Raw genomic sequence first — 20,823 nt, 5'->3', positions numbered from 1 at the left:
TCCATTCATTTTTTAAAAATGTCAGATTCAGCCCTGGCTGGTGTAGCTCAATGGGTTGAGCGCAGGCCTGCAAACCAAAAGATCGTGGTTTGATTCTCAGTCAGGGCACATGCCTGGGTTGCAGGCCAGTTCCCAGCGGGGCATGCATGAGAGGCAACCATACATTGATATTTCTCTCCCTCTCCTTCTTTTTCCCTCTAAAGATAAATAAATAAAATCCAAAAAAAAAGATAAACTACATAATTAAAATTTTAAAAATTGTTGTCAGATTCAACCTTTTAAAATTAAACTTAAAAATAATGCTCCCTAATCTTTTGAATGGAATTTTAAAATAAAATGTAACAATGCACAAAATGTATAACTATGATAATGAAAACCCATAGGACACATCTTAAGGAGGACCCCTCTCCATCCCTGGGAGGAAGGCCTATAAGGGTTCCAAATCCTGACACATGCAAGATGATTCTGAGAAATTGTTAGGAGGAATTCTCATTTTATTATCTCTGACTATGGGTAGGTTTGGTTAGTAAGCTCATACTGATTGTGGGGGCAGGCGGGGACTCAGCTCGTGTGCACTCTGATCCTTCAGTACTGCAACTTTGGCTAATGCATACATCCTGCGAGGAGGGCCCTGGTCACTGGGAATATTCAGTCACTGTCGGCCAAAGCCAGGTATGGGAGGGCTGGAGGCAGTCATGGGTGAGTTGCTTGAATCCACTACCTGGTTGAAATCCAGAGTGTTGCTTATTTGTAATCTACTGAACTCAGGTGCCTTCGTGAGTACTTTGTCCCTTGGGCTCATGGGGTTCCTCCCCTCAGGAACTTATTTGTCCCTGGAGTCACCAGAGTCATCTTTTACCCAGAATCTTTGACTTTGGAGAGAAAATGGGGTGGGTCTGTATGAAGGGGTTAGAAGGCTTGAGATACTGTGCTTCTATCTGCTTCCCAAGGCAACTTCTAGTGGGAAGGGGGTTCCCACTCCCACCCACAGTTTGCACATTGCTCTGGTGGGAAAAGCCCAAGCACTAATTGCATTATATCCATGTATTCTAAATAATAAGAAACATTTTTTAAAAAATATTTTTTAAGTTTACAGATCTTCAGGAGTTTCTTTTTTAAAAAAACTTAAAAAAAAAGATTTTACTTCCTTTTAGAGAGAGGGAAGGGAGGGAGAAGGAGAGGGAGACACACACACGTTGATCTGTTGCCTCTCACCACTGGATACTGGCCTGCAACCCAGGCATGTGCTCTGGGTTGAACAGTGACCTTTTGGTTTGCAGGCTGGCGCTCAATCCACTGAGCTGTACCAACCAGGGCTAGATCTTCAGATTTTTCGTCAGCATGATTTGCAGTTTCTGTCTTTGTTATTTAGTTGTCCCTAATCATCTGCATTCTCAGGTTTTCTGCCAACACCTCCATCTTTCAACAAGATAGAAAAGCAGGAGAAAGGAATTACTTCAATAGGTGGGAGTCTTAACCAAGGGACACATGTGTTTCTGACATGTTAGCAAGAAATTATCTCATTTTTGTCTTTATTCATAATCACATTGAAATTTAGGCATGCAAAAAAAATTTAGGCATGAAATAAAGGAAGTTGAAGGAATGCCCATCAACAGCCACCATTCTGTACCAGTTGCTCCTCAGTTTGGATCATTCAGGGCATTGGTGTTTTATTTTTGTATCTACTTTAAAAAAAATTTTATACTATATTTGATATTCAATATTAATTTTATATTATTGCCAGATATACAGCATACTGGTTAGATAGTTATGTAATTTATAAAGTAATCCCCCCAATAATTTAAGTACCCACCTGGCACCATACATAATTATTATAATATTAATGACTACATTCCCTATGCTGTATTTTACATCCCCATGACAATTTTGTAACTGCCGATTTGTACTTCTTAATTTCTTCACCTTTTCCACCTAGCTCTCTCTTCCTCATCCTCTCTGGCAACTCTCAGTTTGTCCTCCGCATCCATGAATCTATTTGTTTTGTTTGTTCATTTACTTGATTCTTTAGATTCCACATATAGGTGAAATCATATGCTATTTGTCTTTATCTGACTTATTTCACTTAGCATAATACCATCTAGGTCCATCCATGTTGACACAAATGGTAAGATTTCATTCTTTCAAGTAATATTCCATTGTATATCTAGACAACTTTTTAATGAACTGAATCATTTTTATTTTGAGGTGTTGGTGGGCTAAGTCGTGGATCTCCCAATGCTACTCATCTTGAAGTCCTAACACCCAGTACCTCAGATGTGAATGTATTTGGAGATAGGGTCTTATAATGGTAATTGGGATAAAATGAGGCTCTATGGATGAGCGCTGATCCAGGATGGCTGGTTTCCTTATAAGAGGAGATTAGGACACAAATTCAGGAACAAGGAAGAAAAACCATGTGAAGACACAGTGAGAGGGTGACCATCTGTAAGCCAAAAAGAGAGCTCTCAGAAGAAACCAGTGCTACTGACAACTTGATCTTGGACTGCTATTTTCCAGGACTGTGAGGAAAAAAAAATTTCTCTTGTTTAAGGGACCCAGTCTGTCCCACTTTGTTTTGAGAGCACAGAAACACTGCATCGAGGTTGACCTGTGTGTCATAGGATGTTTGGCAGCATCCCTGGACCTCTACCCATTGATATCATTGGCAACCCCCAGACCCACAGTTGTGACAGTCAACAAAATCTTCCTCCCCTTCCCACTGAGAAGAACCACTGTTTCAGATGGCCTCTGGTCACCTTTGCACTGCCAGAGGTCAACATGGTGACTGCTCCCCTAGCCAAGTAGATAATCAAGTATTACCTAAATGAATTCACTTGCCTGTCTCACTGTCTTGGGTCTCACTGCTCCATTGCAAACTCCTTTTGCTGCAATTATGGTAGTAATTACTTCCAGTTTAATTTATAGCAGACTGTGAGTTATGACATTGTGGGGGTGACTTTCCTCACAAGTCCCCCCGGCCACCATGGATGAGAGTAATCATGACTGAGACATGATGTGATATGCTTGGGGAGGAGAAGTGGCCATTTTCCCAGAGGAAAAAGGCCGTGAACAGTGGCCAGTTTCTCTGGGGGAAAAGGCCTTGAGCCCCTTCCTCCAGGGCCTTTTATTGGGTTCTAATACACAGGAATACAGGGCAGCAAGGATCAAACAGTAGATAACATTTCAAAGAAATCTGAGGGCTTAGTCTCAGTCTGAGTCTGTCAGGAACAGAGTTTTGGGGTTTCCTGCTAAAACCCTTAACATATGAATGAAAGCACTCTTAGCAGAGCAGGTTTCACAGGTTTATCACTTTGTGGTGCCAAATTTTTCCCCAGGACACACTCTAGCAAGGCAAGGAGCTACAACCTTCCCCATCAGGTATTCATGCTTAAGGGGATTAGAGCCAGGAAGTGCTTCTCCCAGAGGACATGGGGACTCGGGCTATGTCAAAGCAGGGGGAGGGGGGGTGAGAGTCCATTGCTCCCTCTTTGTTGCATTGTTACAGTCCCCCCCCAAGTCTTTCCATGAAGGCCTTCCAAGTGATGGAGTCTGGCTTAGGTTGCCCCCCGCTGTGAGGGGTCTTACCCATCATTGACTTCCAACCAAGCTTTGGGGGCAGGGAGAGGAAACTGAAACAGCGTTTGCTACCAGAGACAAGCTTTGTCTCCTGCAGCTGGCATTCCAAAGGTCATCCCTCACCCTTAGCCACAAGGGGTCGAGATACAATTCCTAGAACCAGGCAGAGCGGTCTACAACATGACATCCTGCCTTTCTGATAATAGAGGCCTTAACTCAGCTTCTCCTTGTGGTAGAAGGATTGAAGAATCCTTTTTTGAAGTTGATTTCTCCATAGAAGAGAAAGATAATGGCTTAAGGACATTCTGAAATTTGGAAACAAAACACCTTCGCCAAAGCCTGTGTAATCTGCAAAGCTGGTGAACATGAGAGTGTTATAGAGTGATGTTCTAAATACAAAAGGAAACTGACCAAGTAAGAATGTTTTCTAACTATTTCTTTTCCCAGAAGGGCAGAGAAGAATGAAAAGTCGGTTAAAAATAACATTTAGAATTTAGCATCCTTACTTGGGCATTTATGAATATGATCAAACAAAAAGTACCATACACTGGAAAAGTCAGCCAAAGCCCACACTAATTCCTGTTGTGCTTATTTTTTGGCCCCATGTTTCTGATCATGAGCAATGATTCTGTCTTTCACTTATTTCTGTGTCTTGAAGATCATTTTTATGTGATGCTTCTCAGGCTTCCTTTTTTTCCAGAAGATTCCTTATAATGTCTGAACTGGAACTCTTGCATGAATCTGAATCTGATGAAGAAAGAGCTTCTTCTTTATTTAATTAAATTAATTACATTTTTATTTCATCTTTATTGTATTTTTTCCATTACCATTTAGTCCTCTTTATACCCCCTTTCCCCAGCAATCACCACACTGTTGTCCATGTCCATGAGCCCTTTTTCCTTTTTGCTCAGTCCCTCCACCCGCTAATTTCCCCCCTTGCTGCTGTCATCCTGCTCTCCATCCATGACTCTGTCCCCATTTTCCTTGAAGGTTCAGTTTGTTCATTAGATTCCAAGTATGTCTGAATTAACATGGTAATTGTCTTTCTCTGATGGGCTTATTTCATTTAGCATGATGTTCTCCAGTCCCATCCATACTGTCAAAAAGGCTAAAAATTTCTTTTTTATAACTGAGTAGTATTCCATTGTGTAAATGTCTCATAGTTGTTTTATCCACTTGTCAGCTGATGGATGCTTGGACTGCTTCCATATCTTGTATATTGTAAATAATGCTGCAGTGAACATAGGGGTGTTTATGTTCTTTCAAATTAGTGTTTTGGGTTCCTTTGTATATACTCCCACAAGTGGGGTAGCTGGGTCAAAAGACAGATCCATTTTTGAGTTTTTGAGATATCTCCATACTGCTTTCCACAGTGGCTGCACCAATCTGCACTCCCACCAACAGTGCAGAAGCGTTCCCCTTTCTCCACACCCTCGCCGACACTTGTTTGTTGATTTATTGATGACAGCCAATATGACAGGTTTGAGATGATATCTCATTGTGATTTTAATTTGCATGTCTCTGATGATTAGTGACATTGAACATCTTTTCTTTTGTCTACTGGCCATCTGTATGTTCTCCTTGGATAAATGTCTATTTGGGTCCTTTGCCCATTTTGTAAATGGGTTTTTGGTGTTGAGTTTTGTAAGTTCTTTATAAATTTTGGGTATTAATCCCTTATCAGATTTGTTGGTGAATACATTCACCCATTGTGTGGGTTGTCTTTTTATTTTGCTGATGATTTTCTTTGCTGTGCAAAATCTCTTTAGCTTGATGTAGTCCCATTTGTTTATTTGTTCTTTTGTTTCCCTTGCCTAAAGAGAGATATCTAATAAAACATTGCTATGAGCAATGTCTGAGATTTTGCTGCCTATGTTTTCTTCTATGATTTTTATGGTTTCAGGTCTAGCATCTAAGTCTTTGATCCATTTTTTAATTTATTCTTGTGTGTGGTTTAAGAAGGAGGTCTAGTTTCATTTTACTGCAAATATCTATCTAATTTTCCCAACATTTATTGTATAAACTATCTTTAGGGAATTTTATATGCTTGGTTTCTTTGTCAAATTTTAATTTACTATAAATGTGTGGGTTTATTTCTGGACTCTTTATTCTGTTCCATTGATCTGTGTGTCTATTTTTATGCCAATAGTATGCTGTTTTGATTACTATGGCCTTATAGTATAATTTGATATTATGTAGTGTGATTCCTCCAACTTTGATCTTCTTTCTCAGTATCACTGTTGCTATGTGAGACCTTTTGTGGTTCCATATAAGTTTTTGAAATATTTGTGCTGGTTCTGTGAAATACATCACTGGAATCTAATAGGAATTTCATTGAATCTATAAATTGCTTTGGGTAGTAAGGACATTTTAATGATATTAATCCTTCCTATCCATGAACACGATGTGTGCTTCCCCTTATTTGTATCTTCTTTGACTTTTTCATTGTCTTATAATTTTCTGAGTACAGGTGTATTATATCCTTGGTTACATCCTAGTATTTTATTCTTTTTTTTTAAATATTTTATTTATTTATCTTTAGAGGGGGAGGGAAGGAGAGAGGAAGAGAAACATTAATGTATGGTTGCTTCTTGTGCATCCCCTGCTGGGAACTGGTTCGCAGGCCCGCACTCAGTGCACTGAGCTACACCAGCCAGGGCCGTAGTATTTTATTCTTTTTGAAGCAATTGCAAATGGGATCATTTTCTTAATTTCCCTTTCTTTTAGTTCATTATTGGCATATAAGAATGCAATTGATTCCTGGATATTAATTTGGTGTCCTGCTACTTTGCTGAATTCATTTATCAGTTCTGGTAGTTTCTTGGAGGAATCTTTGGGGTTCTCTATATACAGTAACATGTCATCTGCAAATAAAGACAGTTTTACCTCTTCCTTTCCAATTTGGATGTCTTTTATTTCTTCTTCTCTGAGTGTTGTGGCTAGGACTTCCAGCACTGTGGGTTTTTTTAAAAATAAATTTTGTTTATTTTTAGAGAGAGGGGAAGGGAGAAAGAGATGGGAGAGAAACATCAGTGTGTGAGAGAAACAGATCGGTTGCCTCTTGCAAGCCCCCCAAAAAGGACCTAGCCTACATCCAGGCATGTTCCCTGAGTGGAAATTGAACTGCAACCTTTGGTTCCCAGGCTGATGCACAAACCACTGAGCCATACCAACCAGGGCCAGTACTGCATTGAATAAGAGAGTTGAAAGCATACATTCCTGTCTTGTTTCCAGTCTTAAGGGGAACACTTGTAGTTTTTGTCCATTGAGTATGATGCTGGCAATGGGTTTGTCATATATGACCTTTGTTAGGTTTAGGTATCTTCCCTCTATTCCCACTTTGCTGAGAGTTTCATAAATGGATGCTGGATTTTATCAAATGCTTTTTCTGCATCTGTTGATAAGATTTTCTGTTCTTTATCCTTCATTTTCTTTATGTGGTGAATGACATTTATTGATTTGCTAATGTTGTACCAACCTTGCATTCCTGGAATAAATCCCCCGCTTGATCATGGTATATGATCTTTTTGATGCATTGCTGTATTTGGTTTGCTAATATTTTATTGAGGATTTTAGTGTCCATGTTCATCAGATATATTGGCCTATAATTTCACTTTTCTGTAGTATCTTTATCTGGATTTGGAATTAGGATAATGCAGGCCTCGTAAAAGAGCTTGGGAGACTTCCCTCTTCTTGAATTTTTTTAAATAGTTTGAGGAAGAGAGGTGTTAGCTCTTCCCAGAATGTTTGATAAAATTCCCCAGTGATCCACCTGGTCCAGAGCTGAGATGGACAGTCCACAGCTGGTCCATGTTGTTGAGAGTTTGATTGTTGAGAGTTTTTATTACTACTTCAATGTCACTAGGTGTAGTCTGTCTATTCACATTCTCTGATTCTTCCTAATTTACTTTTGGTAAATTGTAAGTTTCTAAGAATTTATCCATTTCATCCAGGTAGTCCAATGTGTTGGCATATAAGTTGTTCATATTATTTTCTTACAAGCCTTTGTATTTCTTTGGTGTCAGTTGTTATTTTTCCTCTTTCATTTTTAAAAAAGATTTATTTATTTATTTATCTTTTAGAGGGGAAGGGAAGGAGAGAGGGAGAGAAATATCAATGTATGGTTGCCTCTCATGGGTCCCCTGGTGGGAACTGGCCTGCAACCCAGGTATGTGCCCTGACTGGGAATTGAACCTCGATACTCTGGTTCGCAGGCCCACGTTCAATCCACTGAGCTACACCAGCCAGGGTTCTCATTTCTGACTTAATTTATATAGGGCATTTCTCGCTTTTTCTTTTGAAGTATATTTTATTCATTATGCTATTACAGTTTTCCCAATTTTTCCCCTCTATCCCCCCTCCACCCTGCACCCTCCAGTCCTCTAGCATCGCCCACCTTGCATTAGTTCATGTCCATGGGTTGTACATGTAAGTTCTTTGACTTTTCTGTTTCCTATACCATTCTTAATTTCTCCCCATCTATTTTATGCCTACCAATTATGCTTCTTTTTCCCTGTACCTTTCCCCTCCATTCTTCCCTTCCCTCTCCCCACTGAAAAACCTCCATGTGATATCCATTTCTCTGATTCTGTTCCTGTCCTACTTGTTTGCTTAGTTTTTGTTTTTTTAGGTTCATTTTTTGACAGTTGTGATTTTGTTGTCATTTTACTGTTCATAGTTTTTGATCTTCTTCCTTTTCTTTGATAAGTCCCTTTAACATTTCATATAATACTTGGTAATGACGAATTCCTTTAACTTGACTTTATCTGGGGAGCACTTTATCTGCCCTTCCATTCTAAATGATAGCTTTGCTGGATGGAGTAATCTTGGATGTAGGTCCTTGCCATTCATGACTTTGAAAACTTCTTTCTAGCCCCTTCTTGCCTGCAAGGTTTCTTTTGAGAAATTAGCTCATAGTCTTATGGGAACTCCGTTATAGGTCATTCTCTCCTTTTCTCTTGCTGCTTTTAAGATTCTCTTCTTGTCTTTAATCTTGACTAATGTAATCATGATGTGTCTTTGGGTCCAATTTCTTTGGGATTCTCTGGGCTTCCTGGACTTCCTGGAAGACTGTTTTCTTCACCAGATTGGGGAAATTTTCCTTCATTATTTTTTCAAATAAGTTTTCAACTTCTTAGTCTTGTTCTTCTCCTTCTGGCACCCCTATGATTCTGATGTTAGAGTGTTTAAAGTTGTCCCAGAGTTTCCTCATGTTTTTAAATTCTTGTTTCTTCCTTCTGGTTCAATGCATTGATTTGAGTCCCAGTTTCCTTCCCTTCACTGTTGGTTTCCTGTGTGTTTTGCTTCATTTCAATTTGGGTAGACTTCATTTGTTCCTTCATTTTGTGACCAAGCTCAGTCAGTTCTGTGAGCATCCTGATTACCAGTGATTTGAACTCTACATCAGATAGGTTGGCTGTCTCATCATTGCTTAGCTCTTTTTCTGGAGTTTTGATCTGCTCTTTCATTCAGGCCATATCTTTTTGTCTCAGTGCACCTGTTGTGTTTTAAGAGGGTAGGGCCTAGGGATTTTTCCCGGGCAAGGGAACCATCTTTTCTGGGTTGTGGTGCTGTCTATGGGAGAGGGGTCAGAGAGGGAACAATGCTGCTCACTTGCTCCTCTGTATCTCCACTTTCCAATGAACTCTCTCGTGTGAGACTGGGAGTTTCTCCCACTGTGGCACCCCCCACAGTAGTTTACAGCTTGCTTTGAGTCTTTAGTTTTCTGTTTAGCCAGCCTTGCCGCACATCCTCTCCACTCGGTAGCCCATTGCTGCCCCTTCTACCCATCTGAATGAGTAGTGAATGTTTCAACTCCTTGGTTGTTAGAGTTCCATGTAGTTTGATTTTCTGGCACTTCTGGTTGTTTATTGTTTCTAGATTGGTTGTTATCCTTTTGGTTGTGCAAGGTAGCAAAACATTTCTACCCATGCCTCCATCTTGGTGGGAACTCCCTTTCTTTTTCTTGATGAATCTGGTTAAAGGTTTGTCAGTCTTGTTTATCTTTAAAAAAAAACCCAGCTCTTAGATTCATTGATCTTTTGTATTATTATTTTTTTAGACTTCATTTAGTTTATTTCTGATCTGATGTTTATTATTTCTTCTTTCTACTTACTTTGGGCTTTGTTGTTCTTTTTCAAGTTACTTTACCTGTAAAATTAGATTGTTTACTTGAGCTTTTTCAAGTTTTATTTTTTTTTAAACTTGTTTTTTTTTTTTTTTTAAGATTTTATTTATTTATTTATCTTTAGAGGGGAAGGAGAGAGGGAGAGAAACATCAATGTATGGTTGCCTTTCGTGCGTCCCCTGCTGGGAGTTGGCCTGCAGGGAACCGGCCTGCAACCCAGGCATGTGCCCTGACTGAGAATCGAACCGCAATCAAGTTTTATTTTTTTGAGATAGGTTTAAATGCTATGTATTTCCCTCTTAGGATTGCTTTTCCAGAATCCCACGGATTTGGAGTTTTTGTGTCCTCATTTTCATTTTTATCAAGGTATCTTTTGATTTCTGCCTTGATCTTTTTGTTGACACGTTCATTATTTAATAACATGTTACTTAGCTTCCATGCCTTTGCCTGTTTTTCAGTGTTTTTCTTGTGATTGATTTCTAGTTTTGTAGGATTATGATCAGAGAAGAATCTTAATATGATTTCAGTCTTCTTAAATTTATTGAGATTTGCTTTGTGTTCTAACATGTGGTCTTTTCTAGAAAACACTCCATGTGTACTTGAAAAGTATGTATATTCTGCTGCTTTGGGGTGAAATACTCTGAAGATATCAGTTAAATCTATTCCATCTAGTACAGGGGTGTCAAACTCATTTTCACCAGACAACCTTGTGGTGGTCTTCGAAGGGCCAAATATAATTTTAGGACTGCATAAATGCAACTACTCCATAACAGAAGTGAGAGCTTGGTGATGCTGCCAGGTAGAAATAAGATGCCAAGTCAGACAAAGCAAGATGGAGGGTAGGATTCTGACCATGGGCCTTCTGTTTGCCACTTTTGATCTACTGTGTCATTTAAGGCCACTGTGTTCTTGTTTATTTTCTGTCTGGAAGATCTATCCTTTGAAGTCAATGGGTGTTAACATCCCTAACTATGACTGTCCTCCTATCAATCTTTTCCTTTATGTCCATCAAGATTTGCTTTATGTATTTAGTTACTTATATGTTGGGTGCGTAAACATTTACTAGGGTTATATTCTCTTGTTGGATTGTTCCTTTACCATTATGTAGTGTTTTTCTTTGTCTCTTACTATAGCCTTGGTTTTAAGTCTATTTTGTCAGATAGAGGTATTGCTATTCTACCTTTTTTTCCCTTTCCATTTGCATGAAATATCTTTTTCCATCCCTTTACCTTTAGTTAGTGTATACGTTTTAATCTAAGGTATGTCTCTTGGAGACAGCATATATATTATGAGTCTTGTTCTCTTATCTGTTCAGCTACCTTATGTCTTTTGGTTGGCGCATTTAAGTCATTACATTTAAGGTAATTATCAATAGATACCTATTTAGTGCCATTTTATTTTTAAACTATATTCTGATATTTCTTCTTCTTCTCCTCCTTCTCTTTTTCCTTCTTCTCCTTTTTCTCCTCCTCCTTCTTCTTAATGAGCCTTTTAACATTTGTTGCAGACTTGTCTGGGAAGCTCCTTATTTCTTCTTCATATTTATATGATAGCCTTGCTGGGTAAAGTAGCCTTGGTGTAGGTCCTTGCTTTTCAATACCTTGCTTTTCAGTACCTTGAAGATTTCACACCACTCCCTTCTGGCCTGACATGTTTCTGTTGAGAAATCAAAGGACAGCCTAATTGGGGTTTCCTTGTATGTAGTAGCTACCTGCTTTTCTCTTGTGGCTTTTAGGATTCTCTTCTTCTCTTACACCTTGTCTTTTTAATTATGACATGTCTTGTGTAGGCAGACCTCTTGGGTCCAACTAGTTTGGGACTCTTTGAGCTTCCTGGACTTGTGTGTTTTTTCCCTCACCAGATTAGGGAAGTTTTTAGTCATTATTTCTTCAAATAGGTTCTCAATCCCTTGCTCGTTGTCTGCTTCTTGTATTTCCATGATGCAGTTGTTGTTATGCTTCATGTTGTCCAAAATGTTTCTTAAATTTCCTCTTCTTCATCTAACCTACTATTTATTCCTTTCAGTATATTATTTATTTCAAGAAATTGCATTCTTTATTTTTGACTGGTCATTTTTAATGTTTCTATGTTTTTTTTTTCATGCTGTTGAGTATCCTTATAGTCATTACTGTAAACACTCTACCTGATAAATTGCTTGTGTCTGTTTATATAGCTCTTCTGGAGAATTCTCTTGTTTTCATTTGGGGCCTGCTTTTTTTTCCTTCCCCTTTCTGCTTTTTTGTATTTGTTTCTGCATATTAGGTAGATCTGTAAAGACTGTGGAGTAGGCCTTTGTTAGATGCTCCTTATGACTGCCTCTGATCAACCTCTTTGGAGCTATCAGTGATCCACAGCATTTGGCTCCCTCTACTGGGCCTGTTTGTGTGCAGAAAGAACCAGGCTGCACACCAAGCTGGTTTTTGTCAGTGATGGGCCCCAGGAGGGTCACTGAAGTCTCATAGAGCTCCCAGAGATCTGCCTTAGTTGTTGAACTAATCAGTGATAAAGCCACAAGCTGTACTCAGCGGCCTGGCTGAAGCTCCACAGTGTGGGACAGAATAATTCTTGCAGATGTTATTCTATTGCTTCTTTTCAAGCTGATGCCATTCAGAGAGGAATGTTGTGCCTGAGAAAGATGACCTCCTTAGTATGGCGAGTGACTGAGCACAGGAATCCTGGCTGTTGTTCCCTTAGTTCTCTCCCCAGAGCCACCAACCCCAGACTCTCCTCAAGCATCTCTAGTCCAATCTGCCCTCCCTCTGCTAGAGCCCAGGGTAAGTGGCTACAAATGAAATTTTGTACATTGGCCCTTTAAAAGACTCTCTGCATATCTAGCCCTCTCTCTCTGGCAGACAGAAACCCTGCTGCTTTTCACAGTGGGATGTTATCTGGGTTCCTTTCCAGCTTGTCGTTGTACACTGGGGAGCCCTGCTTGGGATTTAGACCCCATACTTCTCAGGGGGAATGCCCCGGATGCTGATCTCTCTTTCTCTGGAACTTCAGCTGCTGCCTGTTACAGCCCAGCCAGGCATCTTGTGCCACCTCTGCACTCCCTGCCAGTCTCGTGGTGGTGAAGTGCTTTCTTCTGCAAGTCCTTGGTTATAAGGCTCGTCTTCAGCTAGTATTTGCTTGGTTATTCAGGATGATTTCTCTACAATCTAGTTGTAATTCCAGGTTGGTCCTGGGAGGAGGTTAGTGTAGCTTCCACTTATTCTGCCATGTTCAATCTCTCAAGTTTCTTCTTGAATTATCAGTGCAACTAGTCAAATCATCAGGTTTATCAGGCTCTATTCTTCCTAGAAAGTCCAGTTTTTATTGAGAGAAATGGTTACTGAGGGCATATCTGAGAATTTCATTTTATTTTCTTCTTGTTCCGTGCATGCAGAGAATAGCTTTTCTATAGATAATTTTCTTCTTTTCTTTTCTTTTCAACAGTTTTCTTGTATCCATTTTTTTCACCTGACACACCAGAAGAGGAAATTTATTCCGATGTTTTTATAATATTTATTGTGAATTTCATATTTTCTTTTCTTTTTGGCCCTTTATAAAAACTGTTGTGCTTTCTTTGAGTTTACTAGCTTCAAGATGCATCTTAGTCTTCTCCATATTTTCAATTTCTTTAATTATTTCAGCAGTTGATTTAGGATGCACAGCATCACACTATTGAGCATTGTACATATGAACAAATTCTTGGTGCCTTTTAATGAGCTGTTCCTTCAGTAGATATTCCATGCTGTTTGAGCTTTTTCTTTAAGTTGTGATCTGATAGCAAGTTATATGCAGTTTTGGGTAAGGGCTTCCTTTTGTGAACAGAGCTGAGGTTTTCCTTCTCTTCACGTGATAAACAGTTGTCCAAATGCTCATTAATGTGATTGCCTAGATAATTAACCCCACGAACAGAACAGTCCGCTATAGTAACTTGTTTCAAAGTCGATGTACAGGGTGCCTCAGGAACATTAGCATCTGCAATGCCTGAAGCTGTCTTTTCTGAGGAAGGTGTCTCTTTCGTCTTTGCAGAAGTACTCACCTCTTTTTGAGGGCTGAACTTGCTTTCATTCTTATTTATCAACAATTCTGTTGTAGAACCACCAGTTTCTCTAATCAAGAAATTCTCCACTAACTTACTTTTTGCTTTAAAGAATGTCTGAAGGCTACGGGAGTATATACTTTGGCGCTAAGATTCTTTCAGAGAAGGAGACAGGAGAAATGGGTGGTGATTCTAAGGCAAACTGCACAAATGATTCTGTGCAAAATTCAAACATTTTACCAGTTCATCTATTACACAGTTATTTTCCAGCTCTGTGACTGTCACAAAACAAGTTGGACATTGCGTTTTATGACACAAAAATTTTCTTATACAGAGAGAACAATAGTTATACAAATACTGAAGAATCATCACTGCAGTGTTGAAATATTCAAAACAAATTCCACACTGAAGCAAATCATCTACTGTCCTCAAGACTTCTAGGCTCAGAGGCCACGGGGGCTCTGCTAGGAAGTCCATGGCCATTACAAAGGAGGCTGGAGATTTCACTGCCTGCTGGCCTCCTGTGCTCCACTGCCACTCTAAATTTCCCATGCTACTAAAGTAATGGTGTTTTAGGTTAGGGCTCCCAAACCATCAGTGGGCTGGAAATTAATTTATTGGATCAGTCTGAGTGCTTAAAAAATAAAGTAGACTTCTGGCCAAGATGGGGGTGTAGCTAGACATGTTTTGCCTCCTTGCATTACCATAAGAAGGATCACAACTAACTCCAAAGTGAATAACAACCAGAACTGCCAGAAAATTGAACTGTATGGAAGTCCAACAACCAAGTATTTAAGGAGAAATATTCATCCAGATGGGTAGGAGGGGCAGAGTCGTGGAGCTGGGGCACAGAGATGTGTTGTGGTGGTGATGAGGTAGTGGTGGCAAGGCAGCTGGGGTAGCAGCAAGCAGAATGGGCAGTCTCACACTCATCTGTGGTGGGTAAAACTTGGTGAGACACTTGGGGAGTAAGCATTCCCAGCCCCAGGCCAGACCACACAGCCCAGGGTTCCAGTTTCATTAATAAAAAAAATAAAGCCTCATAACTTCTGGCTGTAAAAAACAGGGGGATGCAGTGGCAGAAGAAATTGCCAGTCTCCTAGGATAGACATTTAAAGGACCCGCACAATCCTAGAATGTACACAAACCCACCCACTCTGCGATTCAGCACCAGGGCAGTAGCTAGAAGTGTGCTGGTCGCATATGGGAAGTGAGGGAAGTGACTGGAAATGGAGTGAGAGCTGAGCAAGTGACAGTGCTCCCTCTCTAAGCCCTCCCCCACAGACAGCACCACAAAGTGGCAAAGTGGGTTACCCCATCCTGGTGAATACCTAAGCCTCTACCCCTTACAATGTAACAGGTGCACCAAGGTAGGGAGTCAAAGAAGCTCTACCTAATACACAGAAACAAACAAAGGGAGGCTGCCAAATTGAGGAGACAAAGAAATATGGCCCAGGTGAAAGAACAGATCAAAACTCCAGAAAAATCACCAAGCAAAAGAGACATAACCAACCTATCAGATGCAGAGTTTAAAACACTGGTGATACAGATGCTCAGAGAACTCGTTGAGTATGGAAAACATGTAAGGGAAGAAAGGAAGGCTAAACTAAGTGAAACAAAGAAAAATCCATGGGGAACCAACAGTGAAGGGAAGGAAGCCAGAGTTCAAATCAGCAATTTGGAACATAAGGAAGAAATAAACAGTCAATCAAAACAGAATGAAGAAACAATTCAAAAAGATGATGAGAGAATAAGAAGACTCTGGGATAACTCCAGAAGTGCAAACATCCAGATTACAGGGATGCCTGAAGGAGAAAAGGAAGAGCAAGAAATTGAAAACTTATTTGAGAAAGTAATGAAAGAAAACTTCCTAATTTGGCAAAAGAAATCGACATACAAGTCGAGGAAGCTCAGAGAGTCCCAAACAAGTTGGACCCAAAGAGGACCACACCAAGACATGTCATAATTAAAATGCCAAAGGTTAAAGATAAAGAGAATCCTAAAAGCAGCAAGAAAGAAGAAGAGAGTTACCTTCAAAGGAGTTCCTATAAGACTGTCATCTGATTTCTGAAAAGAAACCTTGCAGGCAAGAAGGGACTGGCAAGAAGTATTCAAAGTGATGAAAAGCAAGGACCTATAACCTAGATTACTCTATCCAGCAAAGCTATCATTTAAATTGATAGGAGATAAAATTTTTCCGGGACAAGGTAAAGCTGAAGGAGTTCATCATCACCAAGCCCTTATTATATGAAATGTTAAAGGGACTTATTTAAGAAAAAGAAGATCAAAACTATGAACAGTAAAATGACGACAAACTCACAGCTATCAACATCTGAATCTAAAAAAATGAAAACAAAGTAAGGAAACAACTAGAACAGAAAATGAATCATAGAAATGGAGATCACATGGAGGATTATCAGGAGGGAGAGGAAAGAGGGACAATGGGCAAAAAGGTACAAGGATTAAGAAGCATAATTGGGTCCTAGCTGGTGTGGTTCAGTGGAATGAGCACCAGACTGCAAACCAAAGGGTCTCAGTTCAATTCCAAGTCAGGGCACCTGCCTGGGTTGTGGGCCAGGTTCCCAGTGGGGGGCCTCTGAGAGGCAACTACACATTGATGTTTCTCTCCCTCTCTTCCTGCTTTCCCCTCTCTAAAAGTAAATAAATTAAATCTTTTAAAAAAGGAAGCATAATTGGTAGGTGCAAAATAGGGAGGGGGATGTTGAGAGTGGTATAGGAAATAGAGAAGCCGAAGAACTTACGTGCATGACCCATGGACATGAACTAAGGGGGATTTGCTGAGGGGAAGGGGAATACCTGGTAGATGGGCAAAAGGGAAAAAATTGGGACAACTGTAATAGTATAATCAATAAAATATACTTTAAAAAATCCAAATCAAATAGTGTCAATATTTTTTTAAAAACTATAACAATAGAAACTGTTCAACTCAAAGTGTTTTTTTTTAAGATTTTATGTATTTATTTTTTTAGACAGAAAGGAAGGGAGGGAGAAAAAGAGGGAGAGAAACATGGATCAGTTGCCTCTCAGAGGCCTTCAACTGGGGACCTGGCCTGCAACCCAGGCATGTGCCCTGGCCAAGAACTGAACCAGAGATCTTTCAGTTTGCAGGCCAGCGCTCAGTCTACTGAGCCACACCAGCCAAGGTAAAACTGTTTTATTCAGAGTACATCACATAGTGTTTTGTTTTATAAAATGCTTCTTTCTTTTAATATATAGAGTATGTGTATGTGTGTTTATGGGCTCCAAATATAAAATATATTGCTTCCTGTAGGTGGCAGTAAAAAATAAATTGGAAAAAAATGATGCCTTGGAGGAATTTCTGATCCAGATAGATGGTTTTCTTTAAGAATGTGTTGGGTATTCACAAGCTCCTATGTCTGTGAAGCTCCCTAGTTTAAACTAAGTGGGTTCTTCTCCCATGAACATGCTGTTAAAGCATAGTTGGGTGTAGACAAAGCAGCAACCTGGGACATTATGGGGTTAAATGACCTTTTGTGAGCTCTTCTGAGGCCCTGTCATTTGGAAGTTCTTTCCTGAAAATGAAATGGAAAATTTCATTTCTGGTTGCAAGGAAGCAACTTATTAGTGAATTATGTTTAGCAGAACCCTTTTATTAATTAAGCTCTGCTTTTGTGAATTTTCTGTATTATTTAGTAGTAAAATCTATTTGCGCCTTAAGTTGTCTGTCATACTCCTTTACCCTTTTTCCACTTCTGATCAAGAGTGGTACGTTTTAGGAGCTCAGGGTGGCCTGGGGTAAGTGGTATTGCTGAGAGTGCTTCTAAAGAGAGAGACTGGCAAGTGCAAAGGTCGGAACATCTTTGTGTCTACACCCCCTAACAAATTCCAGAAGGGTGTCTTCTTGCACTTGCAATGATTTAAAATTTACCTAATCAGGTTCCCTTTACCATTGAAACCAAGTGGTCTTATAATATAAACTGTTGTTTATAAAGGCATGTACACAGAGGATCTGCTGACCATCCTTTCAGTAGGCATTTACTGAGCACCCTTTCTGTGCCAGGCACTCTTCTAAGCTCTGGGTATGGTGATGAGCAAGTCAGGCAGGGCCCCTGCCCAGGAGCTTCTGTTCCAGGGAGCCCGCTCCTAGGCCATCTTATGCACTCGCCTTTTGGTCCGTTTGGTCTTGTTAGGGTTGATTTGTGCAATAGATTTACCCTTCCAAAGTGATGGCTAGGCCCAAGGACCACTCCCTCTTTATGTAAGTGGAGCCAGGTGTGAAGTATGTGAAAGGCTTGTATGAGAAAATGGACTTTCTTTTTGGGAAATTCTACAGAGTTTTTAGGGAATGAAAACCTTAGACTTTGAGAGCCCTAGCTCAACAAAACAATATTTGAAGCACAAACTTGTTCATAGACAGTAGTTAGACAGGACAACATTCATCAGATCAAGATTTATTGCTCTGATTTCTGAACAACATTCTTAGGAAAGCACCCCACCCTCACCTATAGCCTCCCAATTCCATAGTATCTAAACCTTGTAAAATCTATCCATGTCATACTGCCACCCTCCAAGCACAATTCCATATTAGGGAGAACTTATTCCACTGCCTATTTTTCCTGAGGTTAAAAGAAAATTCGTGATGGGAATGTGTGCTAATTCTCTTGGGACTAATTAAACAAACAGATTCAGGGAAAGAGAAGATTTAGGATAGTTAAGATATATATATATCTTAGAGAGATATCATATATATATATATGTATATATATACTACATATATATATATGATATCTCTCTAAGATATATATATATCTTAACTATCCTATATATATATATATATAGAGAGAGAGAGAGAGAGAGAGGGAGAGAGTAAGTTTTGGGACAATAGCCGTCAATTTTTCCACTTGAGCGTTTTTATGAAGGGCAAAGGGCAAGAAGCATCTTATGTCCTCTCAAAGCTGAGACACATTTTGATGTGGAGATATTAAAAGCAAATTTGGTGCCCAAGACAGGTGCCAGATTTTAATTACAGTTGGCATTTCTGAGTATTTTTTTGGCAGAGGTGAGCATCTTGTTGGAAAAGCCATAGATTTTGACACCAGCAGTATGGGTGCCCAGTTGAAAATAATTTCCCTCTTATTGTCATTATGTTGGTTGTAAGAGAAAACTTCAGTGATTAATATTTAAACAAGATATTCTCTGTTCAGAGAAAACAGTTATTCATTGGAATTGTCTTAGTGGTTTGGTATGTTAGCTCTGGGGGTAATAATATCTATCTTAGGGCCTTTGAAAAACCCCAGTTAAAACAATAAAATATGATGTTTCATTATAAGAAATGAAATTGGCATACACCAGGTTTTCCATTAAGTTCCAGGTCACAGACAAATAAAGTAAGTATGTTAAGGGGAAAATATCCTTTTAAAAAATAATTAGGGAGCTGTCTGTTTTGTTCACCAGATGGAAAATCCGTAGTTGTGGGTGGTCTGTGTCGGAGAGAGCATCTCAGAATTGGCAGGACCATGTCTGTAACTTTTCAAGTCCTAGGACAAAAATTTGAATGCCATTGACTGTTCAGAAGGCTCCAAATATGTTTTAGCCCTTCTCACTCTGCTTCCTGAATTTCACCAGTTCTCTGAAAGAGTGTATAAGTAAATTGACTGTGGCATGCCAAAATAAGTAGTCCATTGTTCTTTGAATTCTGAAACAGTATTACTGTCAGTCCTTGTTTTCCGTGACTTTTCTTCCTTTCAATACATTATGATGATAATCTGATTAGTGGAACTGCCTGTGTTACTATTGAGAAGCCCCCTTTTATCAAACTAATGTACTCCAGAGCAAATAATGTGGCCAAATGTGACTGAGGCTAAGGAAATCATCCTAAGATGATTTGTTGAAGAAGGATATTGTGCTGTCATTGATGGGGTCTTTTATAAACTTGCTTTGATATTCTAATAAATTTAATTCAACTAAAAGATCAGCTTTTCTTACTGATTTCTTTGGTTGATAATAAAAGTTAGTTATCTAGCTTCTTTAGTTAGTAGTTTTTCAAAACCAGTAGTGGTTTTTTTTGCATGCCTCAAAGTATCATTTTTTTCAGCCCAGTCTTATGTGTTAACATCTGCAAATTGGACTTTGAGATGAATGTGTTTTATATTCTAACATAAGGATGTATATTGTGTTTACATAATATTTAATTCATAAATTTAACCAAGTTAAAGAAAAGGCTGTTAATGATTACAGGAGAGTTAGATGAATAAAATCATTTCAGATGCCTGAATGCATAAAATTTCAAATTGACGGAAAAAAAAAAGGCCCGGAATGTAAATCATTTTTCTTGGACAACAAATGTTTGGCTTTGAATGTACTATGATATTCTGTCTATGTGTAGTAAAAATGGCAATGATTTATTAGTTCCATATCCCCCCCAGCACAGATGCTGCACAGTCTGTCCCTTTTCTGGGCACTAAACAGTGGGTTTAAAAAAACATAATATTGCTTAAGTTTCCTGCTTGCGTTCTGTGTTGTACTATTAATAGCAATCCTTTGTTTTTCATGCCAGCTTACTTCTAGCGTAAGACAAGGATGTGCAGGAACTGCTTTTAACCAAAGTACTTCCAACTGACACCCGTTTTTCATATGAAAGTCCATGTGCAGTTCTGTGAAGACTATAAACTCTAAAAATTATGTCATGAAGGTAAGAAAGCTAAATAAGTGTAACAGTTAACAGAGTTCAGTTAGATATACCTTTGCAATGTCATGGTTTTCTTGGCAAATCTTACTCATTTGCTATTAAAGGTTGATGAGGTGTGGGGAAAATTTGAAGTAGTGGTGGAGGACTTAATATGTTAATGTTCTGTGGTTCTTCATGATAAAAATGTGTTTTTCAAGAAGGGAAGTAGAAACCTCAAGTGTTTGTCCAGTTTCACCCTCTCTGTCCCAGAGACAGAAGCTATATCACTGAATTCTCATTTGGTGTGAATCTTGACTTGGCCAAAGGTAAATGTGCTCTTCTGAGAAGTAAGATATGCAAAGAGGTCTCTGTGTCAGTTGTGTTGTTCTGGTTATCAGAATGTGCAAGGCCACAAGCTCTGAAGCTTCATATTTTGTGGCTGAA

At 39.2% G+C, this 20,823-nt stretch overlaps 1 protein-coding gene and 1 pseudogene across 1 annotated transcript in view; one reads left to right on the top strand and one right to left on the bottom strand.

The window, feature by feature from the left end:
* Positions 1-20,823, top strand: part of CLYBL (citramalyl-CoA lyase) — a 271,761-nt gene that overhangs the window by 28,521 nt on the left and 222,417 nt on the right. The gene's annotated exons all lie outside the window — the stretch shown is intronic.
* LOC119000703 (E3 ubiquitin-protein ligase RAD18-like) lies at positions 12,895-14,207 on the bottom strand (annotated as a pseudogene).

The sequence above is a fragment of the Sturnira hondurensis genome, unplaced genomic scaffold, assembly GCF_014824575.4.
Source record: "Sturnira hondurensis isolate 20B ecotype Veracruz unplaced genomic scaffold, ASM1482457v3 Scaffold0016184, whole genome shotgun sequence".
NCBI lineage: Eukaryota > Metazoa > Chordata > Mammalia > Chiroptera > Phyllostomidae > Sturnira > Sturnira hondurensis.
Note: the sequence above shows the minus strand (reverse complement) of the source record. Positions and strands in the feature narration are given on the sequence as shown.